Source organism: Syngnathoides biaculeatus, chromosome 6 (genome assembly GCF_019802595.1).
Source record: "Syngnathoides biaculeatus isolate LvHL_M chromosome 6, ASM1980259v1, whole genome shotgun sequence".
Lineage (NCBI taxonomy): Eukaryota > Metazoa > Chordata > Actinopteri > Syngnathiformes > Syngnathidae > Syngnathoides > Syngnathoides biaculeatus.
In genome coordinates this window covers 33802889-33825479 of record NC_084645.1, presented here as the reverse complement: position 1 = coordinate 33825479, position 22591 = coordinate 33802889, and the positions used below count along the sequence as shown (strand labels likewise).

The window sequence follows — 22591 nt, the reverse complement described above, 5'->3', positions numbered from 1 at the left end:
TCACACTTCTTGTTTTTTTTCAAGGCTGAAACTGCACCGGCTTTCGCTTCCTTGTTTCGTTTGGGGCCACAACACTGATGTGCATGTTAACGACAGCAGGCGGATGTGGAACCATGAGAAGCCCTTTGAGCATTCGGCTGATATCCTACTAGTGCACTTAATTGTCCAGGTACTCGTACGCACTTTGTCCTCACTGGTAAGACAATTCCCTGCACTAGTAGGATGACTGCCATGCATAGAATGACTAGGGCACACTTATTATTTGCACAATACTAGATAACCACTAGATCAGGGGTGCTCAATGCGTTGATCGCGGGATGGCGTGCCAAAAAAAAAAAAAAAAGAAAAAGCCAGCCAACGTTCCCTCTAAACTGCGCGTGTGAGCAATTGTGCACCACTGATGCAGTCTCTTCGCAGATATTCTGTATTGCACACACAACAAAAAAATCCAATGCGAATTGAAAGTATAACATACAGCTATTCAGTTTGTGGCATTTTGCAATGTGATTCAATGAGTGAGAGATGACTGGTTGTTACATCCAAAGGCACAATTCACATACATACTGTAAACAATGAAAAGAGGAAGCTGGAACTGGTTTCTTTTCGGCAGCACACGGAACTTTAACATTCTCTAACAATGACTGCTGCTCTGCCACACTTTATTTTTCCTAGTTTACCTTACACTCGCCGCCCATCCCCGCTCCAAAAGACATACACTCATAATTACAAATGTTACAGTACTTACGCAGCCCATCAATATGTTTTATAGGACAGCGTCCACCACCGCTGCTTTAGTGTGCAACACAGTCTGGGCAACGTAGAGCAAAGATGAGCTTGACGTGCTTCTTATGTTTACTTTCAATATTAACGGAGAAAGTTAAAGAAGAAATGCTGTTGTTTTAAGATGCAATAACTGTCGAAGTATGTGAATAATCGAAGAAAAAGTGGTGAAACTGGACGAGATTTTCTCTCTTCCGAGTGGGAAAGGTCTGGTCTGAAGTCAAAGGAGAAAGTGCAGGATGAGATGGTGTGTCTTTTTAAAATTCCACCTTGGCACAGCCTGATCCAAGATGAAAGCGCAGATAAATATATATATATGTATATTCAGTATAATATATCAGATAACATTAATATAACACTGGGAGCATCCTCCCCCTAACCCACCGTCGTCAGTAGCTCGCGAGAGGCTGGCTGTTTGGAAAGTAGATCTTGGGGTAAAAAAATTATTATACATGGGTGAAAGGCAGTAGTGGAAAAAAAAAAACATTACTACTGTACTAGTAAGACGGTCCCATGACATCGTAGTCGTTCTACTTGTGCATCCTTCTCATTTTATCAGTTCACTGAATTGTCCAATGTACTCATACATTCTATGTACGTACTCGTAAGGCAATTGTAGAAGAATGACTATGGTGCACTTGAGGACCAACTACGTTGTTTCTGAGGCACAAATTATGCAATAGTTGACAACCGGGTGCTACTAGCACAATTCAGCACACTAGTTGGATATTAGAATTCTCAAAGGCCATATTTATCAGCATTTCCTCCCGCTTCGAGGGTGGTTGCCTCGTGCATGTCCTCACTTAGTCATGGCCCGCAGGGAGAGTGTTTTCAGGTTCATCATTGCCTCACACTTCCTGTTATGAAAGCGTGTAAAAGAAAACGCTTAACAAAGCACAAGCGCCGAGATTCCAAGCCCTTTTTTACGCTGACTTCGGTGCATCGTTTAAAGAGAATCTGTGTTTAAGAGCAGACGCGCGAGCAAGCCAAAGTGTCAGTACAATTGCACACGCAGCCCCGAGGAAGCCCTGACAAGCAGGAAGAAGCAGGCTGAGACAAGAAAATTGATTTTCCAACTGATGGATTCCAGGCCGGATCTCGCGCTGATCTAAAGAGAAAGGAGCGGTAATGGCGTGTTCTCTGATCCCACACGTTCTATACGATGCGGTTAGGTTTTATCCGAACGCAACAAGGCCCTGTAATAAATCTTGTCTTTACTCCCCAGCAGTTTTCCAGCAGCTGGGAGTCGTCAAGAGAAGCCACCCCAAGCAAAATGTTATTCCAGCTTGTTAGTATTTGAAGTCGCAGCTAGGCGGCCTGCAGCTTCTGCAGCCTGTGGTTTACGGCTTGCGGGCTCGCTCCAGAGAGATGCGGTCTCACTTTGCAAGTCAGGATGTCTCCGTGCCGTTCAAGCCGCAACTGGTTCTGCGAGATAACACGTCGAGAAGAAAGGACTTCGCACGTCAGACGTGCGCTTGGCTCACTGGCAGACAACTGTACACTGTGTGCGTGTTTTCACACATCCGCCTACTCAAACAGCCCTGCTACCTACTATTGCTTCCAGTTTTAGCTGCAAAACGCGCGTGGTAAAAACATTCTTCCTCATGGCTCCCATAGATGAATTACGCAGCTGTGACAGTCTTAAGTTGTTGTTTGACGGTCCGCAGCATCACCAACGAGGCAGAAAGCTCCTTTAAGGTCAGACTTCCTATACGATGTCTTGAGAAACTCGGCTCACGTTCAGTAATTCCTTTAAGGTGAAGATTGTCCCCTGCAAGTAATCTACCTCCTTGCGGCTAACCCTCATGTTTAAATTCAACTCTTGAAAAAAAGCACTTTCCATGCTTCATATGTTGTAAAAATGTCATTTAAGCACTTCAAGAAAGTAGAACGTGCCGAGATGTTTGACGGCTATCAAAGAACACCCAAAACAGTTCCATGACCATAATTGTTAATGAGCGGTATTATGGAGTGGAAGTACTTCACATGAAACTGCATCACCAAAATGACTGAATCCTATATTTGATTGACGTTATTTGGTTGAAGTATAGCAATTGAAACAGAGCAGAATAACACACGTGCCTAGACTGTAGTAACAGTATGTCGAAACAAAAATGGTGTGCATACGATCACACACAGGTGTATGAAAATGTATTTATCCATCCAGCCATTTTCAAGAGTGCTCGTCCTCATTAGGGTCAAGACAGAGCTGCAGCCAATCCCAGATGTTCATTGGACAAATACACAGAGGTGCCTTAAGATATGAATGACCCAACGTGTTTTTGTGTAGTTTTTTTGTTGTTGTTCAAAAGAGAAGCAGTTATTCGGTTGGATTTTCTTGGTTTTTTTTGCTTTGAAAGTAAAATTCCAGATACTCGCGTTATATGGGTAGTGAACCCAACTCTTTTTTTGCAACAAGCAGCAATTTTCCAGATAGTCAACAATTTGTCAAAAAATCTTCAAGATGTTTATTGCCACTCCTAGTTCGAGTGTATTGGCAACTAAACACAAAACAAACACAATGACGTGTAGTTAAACAAACGAGACAATGTTGGCTTCAACTAGCTTAATGCTAAGACACATTGCAAAACAGTGTTGATAGTTTCGGTGTTAACCTTTTAACAATGGATATTTGAACACAAATGCTGCATCAACACATGTAGACAAACATAATACTCACAGGCATATTTTCCTTATTCTCTGTGGAATAAGATTACTGCAGTTGAATGATTCACAGTAATTGTAAAAGTATTCATGTCCTCATCACTGCATTTTATTGATGCAAAAAGGTTGTTCTTACTGTATGGTTTAGAAAGGACAGTACTATAGAGTGCTATTTTCCTCATTACATGACTAATCCTTTTGTGGTAGAGGCTGGATTCATGGCATTTCAATTTATTTTAATGGGGAAAGATGATTTTAGATACACGTTTGTATTGTCTTGGAACAAGTTAAACTTGTAGCTCACTGTAAATATTTATTTTAATATTGATTTATTTGTGGATTTATTTCTTTCCTATTAAAGCTTTTGCTAAACATAGGTATATATTTGATTTTTTTTTAATTGATTTGCTCCTGGCACCCGTGTGGAATTTATATTTTCTCCCTGCGCTTGCACGGGTGCGTGGGTTCACCTGCAATCCTTATAATTATGTTAATTAAGTTCTATTTAATTGTGGGGAATGCTCAGTCCTTAAAAAGCAATCCAATTGAACTTGTGTTCTTTTGTATGACATTAGGATGTATAGAGTGAAGAAAATAAATATTTGAACACCCTGCTACAGTGCAAGTTCTCCCACTTGGAAATCATGGAGCTAAATGCTACCACCCCCCATGCTTCACCGTAGGGATGATGTTCTTGGGATGCAACTCATTGTGCGTCTTCCTCCAAACATGGTTAGTGGAATTATGACCAAAATGTTCTGTTGGGCTGATTCCTTTCTAAGGAACATTGAGACCTCACGAGGTGATGTCTTGCATGGGGCTCCACTCTGATTGAGATTGACCGTCATGTTTCGCTTCTTCCATTTTCTAATGATTGCTCCAACAGTGGACCTTTTTTTTTTCCACTAAGCTGCTTGGCAATTTCTCCGTAGCCCTTTCCAGCTGTGTGAAGTTGTACAATTTTGTCTCTGGTGTCTTTGGACAGATCTTTGGTCTTGGCCATGTTCCAAGTTTGAGTCTTACTGATTGTATGGGGTGGACAGGTGTCTTTTTGTGCAGCTCACGACCTCACACAGGTGCATCTGATTCAGGATAACACATGGAGTGGAGGTGGACTTTTAAAGGCGGACTAACAGATCTTTGAGGGTCAGAATTCTAGCTGATAGACAGGTGTTCTTATTTGCAGCTGTGTCACACATAAATAATGCATTGTGATTTCTAGATTTTTCTTTTTTGATTATCTCTCTCACAGTGGGCATGCACCTACAATGAAAATTTCAGACCCCTCCATGATATTCCATCTGAGTCAGTGATCGTTTTCTACGGTGTAGGCCTCCCCTCCTCCTCCCGCCACAGACGTACACAATGACATGAGGTCATTGGTGGTGGATGTGCTCATCCCAGGGGGGTGGCGAGGGAACAGCCTATTGATCAGCAGCACTATTATCAGAGCTGAGGCTGTTTGTCATGCTGTCTGCCCTCAGCGGGGGGCCGCCATCTCTAATGGGCCGCGGAGGGCGCTCTCCTGCACCCGTCCTTGTCGTCCACTGTGCCTTAAGCACCATCGATCCCCTGGTTTCCCGTCCTTGTCCCGGGGGTGCCCCAACCCTCTGCCCCTCCCTGGTGGAGTGTGCTGTCATCACTGAAAGATGCCCCTCATTGGAGTAAACCGTCCGAGGAGCCTCTGTCACCTTGGTAACTACCAATTGGAAACAATGACAGTGGATCATCAAACTAATAAACCAGCGGGGATCCTGTAAATTCACCAGGGTGTAATTTGACATCATTTTGGCCCACACAATAACTACCACTCCATTAAAATGCTAAGTATTGGCTTCCATCTAACCTGCCATTTTCTGTAGTGCTCTTCATCATCAGGATGGCGGGTGAGGTAGAGCCCATCCTGGCTAGCTTTAGGAAAGAGGTGGGCTACACCCTGAACTGGTCCACAGTCAAATGCAGTAACGTTACACAAACGAACTGAACTGAATGAGTTCACAAAATGATTCAATGATTTTCTTTTTGCGAGTCGCCCCTTTGAGGGGAAACGGAACTGTTGAAGTGTTCTGTAAATCACTTCTAAATATTTGGCGATTGACCAATGAGCAGCCACTGTGTAGGCAGGGGCGGGACTGATTTGCGACTCGCTAGTGATGTTACTTACTTTGGCGAATGACCAATGAGCACTCGGCGTCAGTCAGCACCGGGCAGGAAGAGGAGGGGCTTAAGTGAACTGAGTGATTCGTTCCTGAACGGGTGTACTGAGGAACTGAAGAGTGACTCGTTCATTTGTGATCCGCTAAGGTGCGATTTATTAGTACATTCAATAGAACTTGCATCCATAACGGTCCGTTGTAAGCATGAATATGTTTTCATTTTTCAGCCAATGCTCACGACTATCCACTTTGGTGTAAATGTACACGATGATCCAGGAAGACATTGCTCAGTGGGTTTATCTGCTCACATTTCTCAAATGTTCACTTGAGCTCCTTCAGTTCTTAATCTATTAATTGTGACATTGTACTTTTTATGAAGTACAACATTATAGAGTCCTGAACAAGATTAGTTTTAATTGGGAGGCAGGAAAAGATGAACAGCACGTGGAATTACAACCGTGGTTGCGACATGACTTAAACTCTTGTCCCTCGGGCAGTTTTTCTGACATTCGCTCAGCGGTGGGATCTCATTCATGTAAAACGTCTGTCTTGGGTCACAAAAGGTCAGGAAACACTGACCTAGCGTACACTCTCACGCGATGGGCTAAAAGCATTGCCAATCACACACACACACACACACACACACACACACACACACACACACACACACACACTCAGGTGGTCAATAGCAGATGGCGTCCTTTTTAAAAGAAGCAGTAAGTGTATGTCAGGGAGCCATAAACAAGCCAGCGCCACTGTTTATTGAGAGGTCGAGCCGTGCTCCCCGGTGTGAGGCCGGCAGGGAAACAAAGTGATGAGGATTTAATGATATCCAGCTTTGAGGCTATTGATAGTGGAGTCAATGGGCTGCACTGTGGGCGTCTCTGTGATACGCAGCAGATTAGCGGCTCTGTGCCACATGAAAACGTCAGCGATCAATAGGACACGGGGGGAGAATCAATAGTGGTCTGACGACTACTGCGGCTTTTATTCAGCGGATGGCCCCGCTGCCGGCGTGCTATTAAGTGCGCCCATAAAGCACGCACGGCATCTGTGTCACACATCCTCCCGAAGGCCTGATCATAATGAATATGAATGCCCCGTTCGCTCTCTCGTTACACGGCTTTTCACCTCGCCGAGCTTGTCTTGCGTGGAATGTGAATGGGACCTTTATTGGGCTGAAAAGCAAAAAAAAAAAAAAAAAGCCTCACAGGTGAGAGGAAACTATTCCCACTTTGCCCTACGCGCGATGCTTTGAAGCCAGAGGAGTGGGAGGAAGAAGAGAGCTAATTGCAGCGTGCGTGGAATTGGCGGAGTATTCAGACGCGCCCCAAATAGCATAATCACAATTACCTGGCTTGTCGCGCTTCATTATAGTCCAGAGATCTTCGATTAATTAGCATTATTGTGCACACTGAGTGAGAGAATTGGACAGTAATTACATTAACCTCCTTATCACACCTTGTCTCTTACAAGATGTGTCTCAGCAATAAAAAGATTGCTGCTGCATACATGATTACTCTTATCCTTGACAGCGTCTGCCTTCCAAATTGATCCAATTAGCCATTCGGGGATAATTTAATTACTTACTCTCTCCATCTTTCTGTCCTTGCTGGTGTAATAATTGTAGCGTCAGAGCAGGTTATCAGTGGGACGTGCGTGAAGGCAGCGCATTTAATCTGATGGCGGAAAACACAAATGAAGACAAATTGTGATCGTCCTGAGCTCACCTTCACATGAATATTACAGATAATCGTTCATGTTTTGTTTGTGTGCCCGCACAAGGGCGACACTCTGAGTGGGGCAGCAGTGTGAACACGCCCCTCATCACGTAGTCGGACCATTTTGGAACTGTGAAAAATTCCAATCCACACCCCCACTTGAAAATTGCTTTTCCAATGTGAATCTCTAGCACAAGTAGACAGCCTAGGTCTTTACAGTGAAGAAAATAAGTATTTGAACATCCTGCTATATTGCAAGTTCTCCCACTTAGAAATCACGGACAAAATGAAAAAATGTGTCTAAAAAGATACATCCAAAATTCACAATGTATGATTTTTTTTAAAACAATTTATTTGTGTGATACAGCATTTGAACTCCTGAGAAAACCACTGTTAATATTTGGTACAGTAGCCTTGGTTTTCAATTACAGAGGTCATACATTTCCTGTAGTTGTTCACCAGGTTTGCACACACTGCAGGAGGGATTTTGGCCCACTCCTCCACAAAGAGCTCGTCTAGATTAGACAGGTTTCTGGGCTGTTGCTGAGAAACACGGAGTTTCAGCTCCCACCAAAGATTTTCTATTGGGTTTAGGTCTGGAGACTGCCAAGGCCACGCCAGAACCTTGATATGCTTCTGACGGAGCCACTCCTTGGTTTTCCTGGCTGTGTGCTTCTGGTCATTGTCATGTTGAAAGATCCAGCCATGACCCATTTTCAATGCTCTGACTGAGGGAAAGAGGTTACTCCCGAAAATCTCATAAAACATGGCCGAGGACATCTTCTCCTTAATACAGTGCAGTCGTCCTGTCCCATGTGCAGAAAAACACCCCCAAAGCATGGTGCTACCACCCCCATGCTTCACAGTAGGGATGGTGTTCTTGGGATGGAACTCATCATTCGTCTTCTTCCAAACACAGTTCGTGGAATTATGGCCAAAAAGTTCCATTCTGGTCTCATCTGACCACAAAACTTTATCCCATGACTCCTCTGTATCATCCAAATGGTCATTGGCAAACTTAAGACAGGCCTTGACATGTGCTGGTTTAAGCAGGGGAACCTTCCGTGCCACGCATGATTTCAAACCATGACGTCTTAGTGTATTACCAACAGTCACCTTGGAAACGGTGGTCCCAGCTCTTTTCAGGTCATTGACCAAGTCCTGTCGTGTAGTTCTGGGCTGATTCCTCATCTTTCTAAGGATCATTGAGACCCCAGGAGGTGATATCTTGCATGGGGCTCCACTCTGATTGAGATTGACCGTCATGTTTAGCTTCTTGCTCCAACAGTGGACCTTTTTTTCACTAAGCTGCTTGGCAATTTCTCCATAGCCCTTTCCAGCTGTGTGGAGTTGTACAATTTTGTCTCTAGTATCTTTGGACAGCTCTTTGGTCTTGGCCATGATACGAGTTTGAGTCTTACTGATCGTATGGGGTGGACAGGTGTCTTTATGCAGCTAACAACCTCACACAGATGCATCTGATTCAGGATAATACATGGAGAGGAGGTGAACTTTTAAAGGCGGACTAACAGGTCTTTGAGGGTCAGAATTCTAGCTGATTGATAGGTGTTCAAATACTTATTTGCAGCTGTATCACACAAATAAAATCGTTAATAAAATCATACATTGTGATTTCTGTATTTTTCTTTTTCGATGATCTCTCTCACAGTGGACATGCACATACGATGACAATTTCAGACCGCTCCATGATTTCTAATTGGGAGAACATGCAATATAGCAGGTTATTCAAATACATATTTTCTTCACTGTATATTGAAAATCAAATTGTATGTTTGTGTGTTTGGTGGGGGGGTTATGGACGGAAATTTTTGCAAGAGGGTCCGAATACATGATGTGGGGTGGGTTATTACTGGTGCCCCCCCTCACAGTGCTGCCCTGTACAGACTCACATACACACACTACACGTGTCAACAGAGATGTTGGCATGTTATACTGATTTCTGTAACATCCTCTTGGAACATTTTGTAACTCTTTTTCCATCTTTATAAAGTCCTGACCTAAACCCCATTGAGATGTTGTGGCATGACCTCAAGTGAGCTCTCCACACCAGACATCCCTGGACTCTTGCGGAACTGCAACAGCTTGGTCCAGAAGTCAAAGTCATAGAAGTGTTTTAATCAGTATTTTAATAACTTTTATTACATTTAAAGCATGTGGGAGTGGTTAAAAAAAGTTTATATATATATTTTGTCGCAGATTTTCAAGCAGTAATGTATCCCTCACAGTTTGTCACAATAAAACGTTTCATTTAAGTCTGATGCTGGTTGTGAGCTCCCTTCAATGGAAAAACAAAAAAAAAAAAAAAAAAAAAAACACCCCCATGTGATTAGCATGCACAGCGGGTCCCAGGAGTTGATATTAGTCCGGACTACCCTCGTGCACACACGCGATTAATCTCATGCGTTTCGTCGTGAGCATTGCAACAGATGAGGCGACCGCGGAGCAATCTCCCCTGCTTGAAGTGATAATAAAAGGTTGGAGAGGTGCGAAGAGGAAGCCAGCGCTGCGGCAGACACATTTATAATCGCCACAACTTCGGGATTGGCTGGTCTTTGTCGCCGTTAAGATGAAACTCGGCTCGGAAAAAGAGGGCCCAAAGCCCATTTAAATGATATTGGCTGCCAGTTTGGCTGCGCGCACGGCCGTCTGGGGAATGAATTGAAGTGCCATGTGGTGAACTTTGAGTGGCGGTCACATTTTAGAATATCAAAGAAACCAGACAAACATTCAGGGATGAAAAATAAAAAAGAAAGTAGTGCATTTGAGCACAGTGCACACTCTAAAATCAAATGCAGCTGAGGACCGTTCGGAATTGGACGTTTATGGAAAAATGTTTCTGTCAAGTCACACAAAACTAAAAGAGTGATGATTAATCAAGTAATAGACTAAAAAAATGTCAGATTTATCGATGATTTTTGAAAATCATTTAAATAACTTTTTTAATTTTAAATTGCACAAATCCTTGGAATTTCAGCGTCTCAACAGCAAATATTAATTAATATATCATATTAGTCATTAGAATACTAAAGAAGACTTTGTTTCATTCAAGTAAGACATTTGACACATCTTTTATTTTGGAAAACAAGTTGACATGTTTGTTTTAATGGCTGAAATGTGTTTTTATGCAAATAAAGACTGTAAATATAGGTTTACTACTGAGTTAGTGTGGGATAGAGACGAAGGCTTGTTTAGATGTACGGAACGCTCTTAAAATGATCCCCCCCCCCCCCCAAATATTTGTTAATATTATTTTTACACTTGCAACAAATTAAGAATGTTAAAAAAATCCAATGAGAAATATGAAGAGAGTTTGACTTTGGAGAAGATGATTTGTATTTCCAATTATGGTTTTGAAATCCATCAGCAGTCGACACTAGTTGGAAGTTTTCCACTGCAGCTTTCACCTTTGACCTTTGAAAATAGCAACACTATTACTTCAGTAGTAGGAATAAGCGTGTCCCTTGGGAAGTTTTTTTCTTTTCCTGCTTTGGGGCGCCTTGGCAGAGCTCACAAAGCAAACTAGCACGTCTCCGGTTTCGACCTACAAGTGTCTCCAGTGGGTGTCGCTCCCAAGCCCCCATTCAAGATAAATACAATTTAATAAGCAGAGGAACTATGCCGAGATCTTCTAATCTCATCATCTTCTCTTCTCTTCTGTGTGGGTTTGATTCCAAAGCACGTTACGTTACATTCGGGCCAAGTATGACGGCTAATGAGCCGCAACAGAACCACGGAGTCGGTGTTGACGACGGCCCGTGGGACCGGGCATGTACTGCACGCGCCCGCCCTCCCCACACTTAGAGCTTTTGCTCCTTTGGGGGCTTTCCTCAACGTCTGTGTGCGGATCTGGCTGGGGTCGTAAAGTGAGCGTGCAAACAAAGCTTTAATCAGGGAATTGTTTGGGGTGGGGGAAGTGAGGGAGGGCTAGCGCGTTCTCTTTTAGCCTGTGATTATAACAGCAGATCAATGAGGACTCCTGCTCAGAAGCGTGTGGGCAATAAAACGCAGGCTTTACATCAAATATTCATCGCCAGCTTTCCCAGAGGATCCAGCACAGCAGACAAGCAACGTCTTTTGTTCTAGAAGCAGCAGATGGAAAAACAAAACAGCAAGCAAACTCCCTGTAAGGAGGAGATGCTCCAAATTGGGCCTTATGTAAGAAAAGTTACAAACTGCAGTAATTATCTACAAAGTGTTTATTTATGTTTGGAGGAAATATAGGGCCATTGAACAATGTCCCACAACCCCCCAAAAGAAGGATGGAGCAAAGATGATGCAATTTTTTCCCTCCGCATAATTTTACATGCGTGGGCTGGCAAAAAGACTCATGATTTGCAAAAATATATTAAAAAAAAAAAAAATTGGATGCCGCAATTACAAATGCATGCACATTCCATCAGATACATCCGGGATCCTCTCATTTATTCGCCACAAGTGTAGCTGCTCTATGTAATTGTGAAGTTCGTAAAATACAGTTTCATTAAGACTTGGCTTTAGCAACACTTAGGGGCGGCATGCTGGCCTTAAAAAGTCCGAAGGGAGTGATTTTCTTGCTTTATAAACCCTCAAACTTGTGAATTAGTATAGAGCCAGAATGGTGAGGTCTAGTTGTGAAACAAGTATTGGCACCAAAAAAGATGTAGTTTTGAAAACAAAATCTACCATAATTTCGGGCCTATGTGCCGCAACTTTTTTCCACCGTGCGGTTTATGCAGTGATGAGGCTAATTTGTGCCCGCGAGGGGGCACTCGAGCGGGAAAGGTAAGAGTGAGACCGGTGGAATATATGTCCCAAGGAAGTGACTTTTATCGGTCCAGCCCTGTTAGCGCTGCGCTAGCGTGTTAGTGCTGTGTCTCAGTGATTTTTACCGGTATGTTTTTGTTAACCGGCCCTGTTAGCTCGGCGGCGCTAGGATTAAACTCTGTGTACCGTCTTTCTTTGTAAATACCTCGTGTTTCAATGTGGGCACTTGCGGCTTTTACACTGCTGCGGAAGATATATGTACCAAATGGTATTTCCTTTACAAATGTACTGGGTGAGGCTTATAACCAGCTGCGCTCTGTAGGCCAGGAATTACGTTAATCCTGATCTTAAAAAAATACTTTTATTTTGTTGATCTTTTCGGTACAAAATTATATTTTGCAGTTATTAACTTCTCGAGTTTCACCCTTAATGAGTATTATTTAAGATTCAATTCTAAAGGCAGTGTGGAGGGGGGGCGATGAGTACAACAATGCACTTTAAGAATTTGAGAAGGTGAAAAGAGCAATAAATAATGTTAAAATTTTCCCTTTCATTGCAATTTATTCAGTGCCAAAACTTGTTTCAATGTGGATGCTTCATCTTGAGTACTAAAGTTGCTTTAAAGTTGAAGTGCCACAAAGCGACAGTCCTGCCAAATTTAAATGATTAAAGAAAAAAAAAACAATCATCACCAAACCTATACAATTAGGCTTCAAAATTGTGAAAAATCAAACAATGTTCTCTACTCTTACTGGATACGCTGAAATCATGCACCACTTAACGGTCAATCAAACACCACTACTAAAACCTGGAAAAAGGAATGCTACTGCACTTAGCATATTTCTGGTATCATGTTTCAGTTGTGAAAATATATATACTTAAAGCCTGTGGCTGGAATCTAGCTGGCCGTTTTTACAGAAAATGTGGCGCCTCTCTGCGCGTCAGATTGAATTTCCGAACATCGTCCTCGTAGTCACAAGCCCCCAACATATGGAACCAGGACAGTTAGCAAGCTAATGGTTAGAACGTGACGCTAACGTAGTGGTTCACATCTTCACTCAGGCTTTCAAACGCAACTCACCACTCACAATACTGGCGATGACTTTTTTTTTTTTTTTTTTTTCCCACAAAAATTGTGCTAAAACACTTTCGATGGAAGAATGTAACGCCGTGTTACATTCAAACTGTGTCATCTCGGGACATCTCGTTTAAGTCCATTGCACCGTGGATGACATTCTTCATTGATATGGAGCAGCAGGGCTCTTGTGGCTTGTGGGTTCCGTCCTTGGCCCAGGTGGCCATGGCCAAGTATTCTCGAGCAAGATACTGAACCCCCGGCTGCTCCTGATACTATGTCATCAGTACATGAATTGGGAGACAGTGTTCAAGAGTTTTGAGTAACTCATCTAAAAAAGCATTACAAATGTACAAGCGAAATCCCGTTTTACTGTATATCTGTACATACAGACACGCGTACCCGACAGTGCTTCAAGACAGTCCTCCCAGCCTTATCCCACAATTGACAAGTGTGGCGTACACAATGTGATTCTGAGTAATTAGAAAGCAATAACCTTTTTTTTTTTTTCAAGCTTGTCAATATTATGGTCTGCTGGCAAAACATAGTCAAAACATTATTTTAAAAGCAGCCTTTTGTGTTGTGCGATTATTATGTACCAGCCACAGCGCTCAAAAGGAGGCAATCTGCATGTTTTTGCAAAATGTTGAAAGTCTGAATAGATATGAAAATATCGACTTAACCACAGGTAGGCCAGCCTGGAGTTACAAATATGTTATTAAGCTTTGCATTCACAATCTTCTACCTCCAGTAGAGCACCTTCGTCATCAAATCACATCACTGGCTGGAAGTGTCGGTCAAACAAAGCATTCTTCAATACTACGTCAGTTGGACATGACACGAAAATACATCTTATAGTACGACGCCCAGAGTTTTTTCCAATACCGTTAAACATTTAAAAGGTGATAATAAATGAAGGTACATGGAAAATGAGTCACACTTGGCATAGAGGACCCATATTTAATGCAGATGTCGACGTTTTCCCCGATAAGAAAGTGGACGGTTAAACCGCTTCCGGTTGTCTTGGACAACTGGATCTACACTTGGATCTGGCGAGTAAATCGTCCAGATTTACACGGAAAAGTTTGAAAGTGTAGAAAAGTCTGGACGCATTCAAATACTTCATTAATCGATCTGTTCTTAATCAAGAATAAATACCACATAGTGATTGAGCCACTCAGATTTTTTCAATACAAAGACCAATATTTCAACAAATGACCCCTGGTTTTACACAAACTTGCATTCATTAACTCTGATTGGAAAAAAAAAAGACAGCGAATCGGCTTCTCTGTAAACAAAGCGTGTTGGGGCCACACGTTAAACTTTGGGAAACTTCTCCGTGACAGACATTTTTTTTGTTTAAATATGCATTGTTCGCAAATGAGTCCAATGCGGATTTAAAAAAAAAAAAAAAAGAAAATAAACCGCTGGTATAGGTTTCAGCCCCCGAACACAGAAGCGTGTTGCGGCCACACGTTAATCTACGTAAATCTCTGTGTGAACGACGGTTTCTTTTCTTGTTCTCAAATGAGTCCAATGCATATTTAAAAAAAAAAAAAACATCTGTTGGGGAGAGGTTGGCCGCAACACGCTTCCGTGTAAGTTGGAGACGACTCCCTGTTGTTGTTTTTTTTAATACGCATTGTTCTCAAATGAGCCAATTTGGCATTATAAATACTTCTTGGGAATTTGAGATTGAGAAGAATAATTCTTACCTGAAGTCGTGTGTATTTGGTTGGGCACCATCCATCACGTTGAATTTCCGAAATCCAGCGATTTTTCTGGTCTTTTCAGCTGGTATTCCATAAAATGATCTCTTTGAATATCTGTCTCGTCTGTTGTAACAACCAACAGCACAACAAGTTCTCCGGCATTGTGTATATTCTGCTCCGGTTCAATGTCCCCCACACTGTCGAGCAGCTCTTTTTGACTGGCAATATGGCGCCGTGAAAATGGTGACGTCACGTGCACGAGCTCTATACTACCTACCTGAATGTTTGTATTCAAGATGATTAGAAACCTTCAAGGGGAAATTTTATTTGCACTCCTCCAAGTTGTGTCGACCACCACACAAAAGGGTGTGTTAAAAAAAAAAAAAAAAGCCAGATACCATATGTTGCCATTTTCACGTTTCCACTGAAACCGTGACCCTGCAGTTCTATATCCCAAAGTCCTTCCAGATGAGCGAATGCCGCCCCACAAAGGCTATTTAGCTTATTGGCTTTCCGAGCAATTTTCGCATGGTTTCATTCGCTCAGTTTGTTCTCAGAGGTAGTTCGAGATGGTAATTACTGAAGTATTATTCATCATTGGAAATCCAGAGCATGCAAACACATTGTGCTGGATGACAAAGTCAAATGTGAAAAGTTCACCAGGTCACAATCGTTAACTGGAGAGGCAGAAGGCCTTGACGCCATTAGTGTCAGTTTATAACGCATAAGGAAATATTCAGTTGCCACACAAGCTGGTGGCCATTCAAACCACTTAATTGCATTTTTTTTTACTGTATTTACTTGAAAGTCAAATCAACAAGTGACATCATTATCTGTCTAATTAAGCTGCCAAAACACAAGCGCAGAGCCGGATCACCTCAGAACCACTGAGCACGCACCATTCATTAGTCTGTGCCATAAGCTTATTAATCATCTCACAGCCAATTAGCACACTGTTGCCATTTGCAGTGGGTGTGTAAATACATTCCTGGGTTGATTGCTTCCTCCGATAATAAAAGAAGCATTATGAAAATTAGTTCTGTAAAAGATCTGTCGTTAATTGCACAGCGGCAATAGATGTTTGCTCGGTGATGCAACAAATATATTTCCCCGGCTGTTAGGGAAATTAAACGTCTCGCTACTTATTCCCTGTAGGACTCCGCGGGCTACAATAATGTTATTTAGCAGGCCTCGGGCACACCGATAATGACAACGTTGCCGCTCGGCTCACAGCCAGCGGGAGGTCAGGCCGATTGGATGCCGGTCGTCTCGGACGGACGTGGAAATAGGTACGCGCGGCGGCCGCGGAAAGTGTGGGCTTCGAGGGCTATCAGCCGCTGGCCATTAATAAAAATGGCCTTCTAATAAGGGTTGGGCCATTAGCAAATTAGCTCTCAGTTGAGAGGCACCCCAGCGGAACAGGCGAACGCTATCTAATGGGATTCACTTGACCAAAATAAACACGCACGCGGAAATCCATTTGCAACAAACGATGACCGCGCGGCTCTAAACGAATTAGCTGCATTATGTGTCCCCAAGTAATCTCGTTAAGTCTGACAAGTGAGGGATGTCTGCCTGTCTTTGCGTTGTCTTCAAACCTCACTTCGCCAACCAAGCAGCACCCGCCATATTGTGGCCCATTGATAAATGCTTCAAGCTGGTCTTAATTGTGCAGACACCGTGGATGAACGACGCATTTAGGTGAGGCGGCTTCCACAAAACACCACTATGTGCAATATTGGGCCCGTACTGCTGACATGCGCGGACAACTGCACTCAGAATGGATGGCAGGATAAACAAGACAAAGGTTCTTACTGTGAGTATGGATCCACTCTAAGACCACAAGTACACGTTTCCTGCACACTCACCCAGCGCAAAATTAAGTACACCTGGGAAAACTCCCCTGAAACACAACACAAGAGTTGTATCTCGCATTCAGCCTTGACAAAGGTAACTAGAAACACATGGTCAAAGTCTAGGTGACCACAAAACTGCCAACCTCCGATTGATCCTGGTCATAGATCCTTGGTTTACGAGAACGTTCATTCCGTTCATTAGCGTTGATTATCATCATCTTCTTTTTCTTTCGGCTTGTCCTGTTAGGGGTCACCGCAGCGTGTCATCTTTTTCCATCTAAACCTATCTCATCACCACATCCATCAACCTTTTCTTTGGTCTTCCTCTCTTTTGCCAGGCAGCTCCATCCTCAGCACCCTTCTACCATTATACTCACTCTCTTCCCTCTGAACATGTCCAAACCATCCAAGTCTGGTCTCTCTCACTTTGTCTCCAAAACATCCAACTTTGGCCCTCCCTCTAATGAGCTCATTTCTAATCCCATCCAACATGATCACTCCGAGCGAGAACCTCAACATTTTCATTTCTGCTACCTCCAGTTCTGCTTCCTGTTGTCTCTTCAGAGCCACGATCTCTAATCCGTACATCATGGCCGGCCTCACTACTGTTTTATAAACTTTGCCCTTCATCCTGGCGGATATTTTTCTGTAACATGGAACACCAGACACCTTCCGCCAACTGTTCCCACCCGCTTGAACCCGTTTCTTCACTTCGTTACCACCCTATCCATTGCTCTGGATTGCTGAGCCCAAGTATTTGAAGTCGTCCACCCTCTCTATCTCTTTTCTCTGGAGCTTCACTCTCCCACCTCCACCCCTCACATTCATGCACATATGTTCTGTTTTAGTTTGGCTAATCTTCATTCCTCTCCTTTCCAGTGCGTACCTCCATCTTCCTAATTGTTCCTCAACCTGGTCCCTGCTTTCACTGCTGGTCACAATATCATCTGCAAACAGGGGACTCCAGTCTAACCTCATCTGTCAGCCTATCCATTACCACCGCAAACAGGAAGGGGCTCAGCGGGGATCCCCGATGCAGTTCCACCTCCACCTTAAATTCTTCTGACACACATATGGAACATCTCATCGCTGCTCTGCTGCCCTCATACATGTCCTGTACTATTCTAACATATTTCTCCGCCACACCAGATTTGCGCATGCAGTACCAGAGTTCCTCTCTTGGTACTCTGTCATAGGCTTTCTCTAGGTCTACAAAGATACAATGTAGCTCCTTCCGACCTTCTCTGTACTTTTCCATGAGCATCCTCAAGGCAAATATTGCATCTGTGGTACTCTTTCTTGGCATGAAACCATAATGTTGTTCGTGGATACTTCCTTCCGTCCTGAGTCTAGCCTCCACTACTCTTTCCCATATCTTCATTGTGTGGCTCATCATCTTTATTCCTCTGTTGATGTTACCTTTTTTATAATAGCATCTTTTGTACAGTTTGTATCTACAGAAACATAAATTTTCATTCATTTTTGGGTGGGGCAGTGTGTGTAACATTGTAATGCACATTACTGCCACTTACAGGACTGGAGTAGGACAGCCGCCAGTCAAAGTAACGCCTGTTCAGGTTCATACTGCTCTGCTGCTTTTTCTTCTCATGTTTTATTAACAGCCTAACAATTTTGTCAACAACTCATCTGTAGTCTGTTTACACAGTTGCTTTCCACTTCATTTTCTCTCTCACATATAGTATTCACTCATCACTAAGCTAGGGTGGATTATTCCACTGCTCTCTCTGGCATTGTTTTTTTTGGCCTTGGCAGAGGTCTGAGTACCATTCTATTGTTGCTGCTTTCTGCGCATAGCTCCATTTAGCCCTTTGGACCGCAGGTATGCTATCAATTACACTGGAGTATAACAAGCCGCTATTTTTAGATCCTCTGTACATTCGGCTGCCAAATCAATTAATGTGAAGATGATAGCAATTAAAACCGGTCAAACCTTTCCCAGCACTGTCATCTGCTGCTGGAAAAAAATGGACCAATATAGCAACAGACTCAAAGGAGCACTTCCCGGGACCCAATCTTCTGCAATCAATAGCAGCAGGCAGACAATAGAGTTTGAAACGAGGAAACGCCGGAAGGGGCTGTGCGAGCAAAGGAGGGAGATGGGTCAATATGAGTGTTTGGGCTTAAGAGCATAGCCGTAGAAAAAACACACTGTGCCCTGAAGTGCCGGTGTACGCGAGCGCCACTTCCTGGGCCGAGGGTCAGTGAGTTTCAAGGAGAGGAGGCGGTCTATCAGCAGTCCTCTTCAAAAACGATTGGAAAAAGCCGCACCATTTAACCTCCCCGGTTGAAAGACAACAGCTAAAGGGCGAGAGGCCGCGGGGAGACGCTGTGCGAGCGCCTCCGGCTGTTATCGGCGGCCCCGGGGGACGCTGGCAAGCGGCTGTGGCATTTCGGGTCAGGGAAGATTCCATTCTCTTGATGATAACTCTGCGGGTGCTGTCTGTCAAAAGTTGATGAAAATTCAAATAGTGCAGCGCGACGCATGAATAGGGAGGCACTTGCCACCCGTCCAACGCAAATGTCACAGCCTCGCTAGCATAACAATGACAAGCAGCAGAGGCGGGCAGGCGGCTAATGGAGAGCATTTTTCCAGTAAGTGAAACTGTCGCCTCTGCGGGGGCTTGTCAATGTTACAGCGCGGCGGACCAGTCGAGGACACCATGTTATCGATCGGCCTGCAATGGCACAAACAGTTTGGGCGAGAGAAAAAACGCTCGTGTTCAAGTGTTCGGCTGAGAGGACGAGATCCAATTTCTTTGTACAAGTGCAGGAGAGGCTGGAGGAGATGTGGTGGTGTCACTGAGCTTTGCCGTGGGACTCTTAAGTGAAGGGCACGCTGATAGCGGCACGTGGCTGCCTGTCGTCAAACATGGACCCCCACCTTGCCCCAGTATGACCCTGTGGAAACACTTATTGTAGAACTCATCACCTTGTCGTCCTTAAGGCTACGTTGCAGTCATCCTCTATCTGCCTGTACCATTTTTTGCAGCAAGGCCAGACTAGCTGGAAGATCTTGATTAGAAACATGGAAGGCTCCAACAACGCTTCACTTTTTCCACATTTAGCCTACGTTGACACTGCAACGCACGAGGCCCAATTTTGATTTTTTTTTTTTTTAAATCTGATGTTAGTGTGTCATCGTCCACATTAGAAAACAAATGCATCTTCTACTGTGAACGGAACGCTGTGACGTCACATTAAACGTGCACACAACCGCGAGTCAGTCGGCGTGTTGACGCCGGTCAGTACGGCCCCTCGTGTAGGTCTCGTCATGGCTCATTTGTGGCTGTTGAACACGATTCTGTTTTTGTTAAACGATTGCGATGTACAGGTCGGATGTGCGTCCATACTGCACTTGATTCGGATGCACAATTGATAGGCGTATGAAAGAGGCCTGGGACAGATACGTTTAAAAAAAAAAATCTGAATTGTATTGTTTACATTGATCAAAATCACATACAAATTCAGATTTGACCTGCGTAGGGTGAACACAGTTTTCTTACTGCCTCATTCCAAATCCGACATTACTTTCTTCCTCAAAATTTGCTCATAAAGGTGATCGATTAACCTTAATCATGAACAGTGATTCCTTCACATTGCCTGTGCACTGGCTCTAATAATCAATCCTACCTCGTACTTTTGGAGAAAGGCAAATTATTATGATTACTCGTACTGCCAATCTGGTGTTTATATTATGAAGCGCTGTATTGTTTTCTTCCATGATATTGAAGCTTTTTCTTATATTTTGGTCTGCTTACTTACCTACTGAAGAGGGATAAAGTATAAGAAACATGCCTCAGTTTAAGCCAACAGTCAGTGAAAATTACAACGATCACGGCAAAACAGACCAAAACATTGTCAGTCAAAACTGTGCATTATCATCTTTCCATCCTGTACTGATTCTCATTCAATTGTTAAAGAGTAAATGTTGAGTATATATTGTGAATGGGCTGACAGCGTGAAATGTTCCCCCTGAAATTATTCCTAAATGAACCAAAATCTGAAGAAAGCAGGGGGATGTGTGAGCGTTCCGATATCATCAATGTGGGGAGGTTTGGAAGCACATGTGCAGAAGTCAGTGTGGCTTCAATCAAACTGCGCACCATGACATCTTACAGCTTGCAGACCGCCACCTGCGTCTGCCCCCACCCTAGTTGCCATGGTGATGGAGACAGGCACAAGTAGTGATGGCAGAATCCACAGAAGACATTTCTTATGCCGAAAGTTCATTTGAATCAAAACACCACCACACAGTATGTAAGGATCACCATACTATATATTTCAATTCAAGACCACACATTCGTGTTTGGGTTTTACCAACATGAATTGAAGGAGTCAAAAATATACATGGATAAAATATGCTGCATATAACGGTGTTAATTAAATTGTTATATTTTATCTGTATGTGACTAAGAGGAGCCGAATTATATGATCAAAACATCCAAACAAATACATTTTTTTCCTTTTACTGCAATCCTGTAAAAGACAACTTGTTTAAAATTGGAATTTGTATTGAATTCTAATTGAATTTAAAGACTCTGTAAAGTGAATTTAGAGATTTTATTTTTAAAAAGTACAACATACATATTTGAAAATAATTGCTGAAAACGTACAAAGACCGAAAACTAGAGGTGCACAATTGGGGAGATACGTATCGATTCAAAACGATGCCGCGTGATGCACGTTTAGGCCCAGCACGAGTCCACCCTCCCCCACTGTATAAAACCTAAGTGCCTCCGTCTGCCTCAGCAGTTAACAGGCGCATTTGCGATGTGCATTTTGCTGGACACGCCGAAAATACAGGTTACCTTCAGGTCGATCTCTGGCATGGCCGCTCAAGAGCACCTTGTTATCAGCTGCGAGTGCGCGAATGTCCTGGAAAGAAGGCAGAAGCGTGAGGTAAAACATTGACGTAACAGTTAGTGTGTGCTAGATGAAGTAGCATCTATATTGCAGGTTGTAAAAGTGGTATTTGTCCGACAGTTGACTTTTGATCATGTGGTGTGAAACGCATAAAACAGACATGTCCACAGACCTTGAGAACTTGAATTTTCACAATTTTGAAGCTCCATGTTTATAAACATGGAATTTTTTACAGTAATTTCTGGCCTACAGAGCGCACCTGATTATAAGCCTCACCCAGTACATTTGTAAAGGAAATATCATTTGCTACATATACAAGGCGCACCTGTGTAAAAGCCGCAACTGCCCACATTGAAACGTGAGATCCTTACAAAGAAAGACTGTACACAGAAAGAGTTTTCAAAGTTTTAATACCTTAGCTTGGCTTAACATAGCAACAACACGGTAGCACGAACAGGGCTGGTTAAAAAAAAAAAAAACAACAACAAAAAAAACCAGCCACGGCAGCGACACAGAAGGAACACGGTAGCACAGCACGAACAGGGTCAGTTAAAAAAAAAACTACCTAAATCACTGAGACGCGGCAGTAACACAGCAGCTAACGCTAGCACGGCACTAATGCGGTGCTAACAGGGCTAGATAAAAAAAAAAATTAAAAAAATTAAAAAACACCGGTAAAAATCACTGAGACATGGCAGTACACACTAGCACAGCGCTAACAGGTCTGGTTTAAAAAAAAAAAAAAAAAAACATATCAGTAAAACTCACTTCCTTAGCACATATATTGCACCGGTGTCACTCTTACCTTTTCTGCTCTAGTGCCCCCTTGCGGCCCTTGGAAAAAAATGCACAAAAAAGTCTCGTTTTATTGGCCGGAAATTACAGCAAATTAATTTAATTTTAATTCAAATTTGTCACATTTGTTAACAACACTTCTGGATGCTGTGCCAAAGTTAGTTTCATTGGACAGGATGAGCAC

The 22591-nt window shown here is 43.1% G+C and overlaps 1 long non-coding RNA gene across 1 annotated transcript; it reads right to left on the bottom strand.

Annotated features, from left to right (window-relative positions):
* Window positions 1-6289: 6289 nt before the first annotated feature.
* On the bottom strand, window positions 6290-21589 carry LOC133502000 (uncharacterized). Its single transcript, XR_009795331.1, has 3 exons — window positions 21558-21589; window positions 7191-7279; window positions 6290-6778 (listed from the first exon to the last, which is right to left on the bottom strand). It is a non-coding gene; the product is annotated as an uncharacterized LOC133502000 (long non-coding RNA).
* Window positions 21590-22591: the final 1002 nt, after the last annotated feature.